The 2,500-nt window shown below is 36.0% G+C and overlaps 1 pseudogene; it reads left to right on the top strand.

The window, feature by feature from the left end:
- LOC137632544 (glucose dehydrogenase [FAD, quinone]-like) overlaps positions 1-2,500 on the top strand; it is a 220,302-nt pseudogene that overhangs the window by 143,053 nt on the left and 74,749 nt on the right.

Here is a 2,500-nt window from a genome sequence, read left to right as displayed (position 1 = left end):
AATCTTGGCAGTGTGTGAAGAAACGAGTGATTATCTTTGAAAACTCAATCTTCTATCGATAGGATTAACCCTTCGGTCATATAATTCAAACCGGCTTCTGTTGTTCGGGGAAAAAAAAAAAAAACTTTGTTTTACATCTCAGGTCAGTGTATCTGTAGACTTGGGCATCTGGAAATACCAAGACGGAAGTTAGGAATACCTTTCCAAGGGAAAGACTTACATACCAATACTTTACTTGTATCTGTTTGTAAATTAAATCCTCCTTGCAAAGATTCTCTTATCCATAAACAGGAGAATTCGGAGATACTGTATGGGGAAGAAGGATGCATTGTCCACGTTACTTGAATATCAAGTTACATGATTATGCTAATCTTGCTTTCCCTTTCTTACGTAAATGGAATTGCGACTTTCACTTGTCGGTATAAAAAGAAATGCAAACGTATCAATTGTGTTATTTTATTGTCTATTTCTTTGATTCTCGAAGAACTTACAAATGTATAAGTGATGAATTTATCTCGAATATTTTGCTTTCATTTCAACGAAATGCTTCTGCTCTGCCTAAGATATTACAGTGAAATTAATTTTTCATATAAGATTTTATATGCAAATTATGTGCACATGGTACTATTTTGGTGTGTATAACAGTTACTTTTAGTTATAATAAAATAGAAAGATGAAAATTTGTTGTTTTCCGGAATTTTGGTCATATGTAGATATGCAATAAAATAATATAATTTTATACTCGATTTACCGAAGTGCCGCCTTTTTCAAGAATTTATTTATAGAAATCTATTGACCATTGTTCTTGTTTCTACGTCATAAATGATGTGGCTGCCTACACACACACACACACACACACACACACACACGCACAGAGAGAGAGAGAGAGAGAGAGAGAGAGAGAGAGAGAGAGAGAGAGAGAGAGAGAGAGACTTACCTTATTGCCTTATTTTATGTTTGGGTTCCCCCAGGTCCCTCAGTGTGAGGCACCTCGTATATCCACCAGAGTTGCTAATGAGAGAGAGAGAGAGAGAGAGAGAGAGAGAGAGAGAGAGAGAGAGAGATATGCTAAGTCAGTTACTTTACATTGTTACTTACGTCTGTTTTCTGTCTTTTTTTCAGGGACGTCTTATCCACGCAAAAGATAAGATGACATTTATCTCGTACCGAGCCGCTTGGTTCTTACCAATAGCACTGCTTCGTCTCCTCCTGACGGCCGTCATAACCGATGTTGGAGACTACAAGTACGATCAATCTCATAGACTGGAGTCGTACTATGATTTCGTAGTGGGTAGGTTGATTTGGTTGATTATATTCGATTGGAGTGTTTTAAATGCAAATTTGTCATTTTGGAAAATTAGTTAAAAGTTGCACGTTACATGAATAGAGGTCATATGTTATGTTTCTCAGAAATACTGATTGGGATGAAATACCAATTACGAATTCATTTTAGAGTATCCACTGAAATAATGATGGCTAATAAATACTATTTACTTGAAGATGACGATTAAAAAGGCATTTAATATAATATTAATTATTAACTTTATAATTGACATTATGGAAGATTTGTTTACAAGTGGCTGATGTATGATCATGGTTTACCCATTAAATCATTGGCATTATGAAATTTGTCTTTTTAATCTTGAAAAAAAATCACTAGGTAATGGCAGGGAAGTGCCCTAGTTCAAGGTCATGCTATTGGAAATTGCCAAATTTATTGAAGTTCTGTCCACCAAAAGATAAATAATCAGTAAACATTGATTTGTAGATTTTGAAAAAAAACATTAATTATTATATGATCAAAGGAAGAGACTTAGTTCGTGCCCAAGAAAAAAATATATAAAAAATTCAGTAGATTGATTTTTAACAGAAAATTGATACTCAAATTAACCTATTACTATGAATACTATAGATATTCTATTATCACTACTACAACCCTAGTTGGAAAAGCAGGATGTTGTAAGCCTAAGGGCTCCAACTGGAAAAAATAGAAAGGAAAATAAACAAGGAAATAAATAAACTACAAGAGAAGTAATGAACAATTAAAATGAAATATTTTAAGAAAAGCAACAAGATTAAAATAGATCTTTCATATATAAACAACAAACTAGTTCTGTATTTTAAGTTCTATAATTTTTCTTGAGCTCCCACCTTTATTAATGTTTCCATTTCCACAACAGTGGGTGCCGGCTCTGCAGGGGCCACCCTGGCGAGCAGACTGTCGGAGGTGGAAGGCTGGAGAGTCCTCCTGTTGGAAGCCGGTGGCGAACCTCCCCCGGAGAGTCACATCCCAGCGTTGTACCCCCTGTTACAGCAGGGCTCAGCAGACTGGGGGTATTATATCTCCAGGCAAAAAGAAGGCCTTTTTGGTTTTAAAGAACAGGTAGGTAAGATTGCAGGCGAGGATGGGGGGATGTTAGTGGGGAGAAGTGAAGCGCTGAATCAGAGTGAACAACTGAAAAAGTAGGATGCAGAAGTAAAAGTGAAGTATCAGGAGGAG

The sequence above is a fragment of the Palaemon carinicauda genome, chromosome 41 (genome assembly GCF_036898095.1).
Source record: "Palaemon carinicauda isolate YSFRI2023 chromosome 41, ASM3689809v2, whole genome shotgun sequence".
Taxonomy (NCBI): Eukaryota; Metazoa; Arthropoda; class Malacostraca; order Decapoda; family Palaemonidae; genus Palaemon; species Palaemon carinicauda.
Note: the sequence above shows the minus strand (reverse complement) of the source record. Positions and strands in the feature narration are given on the sequence as shown.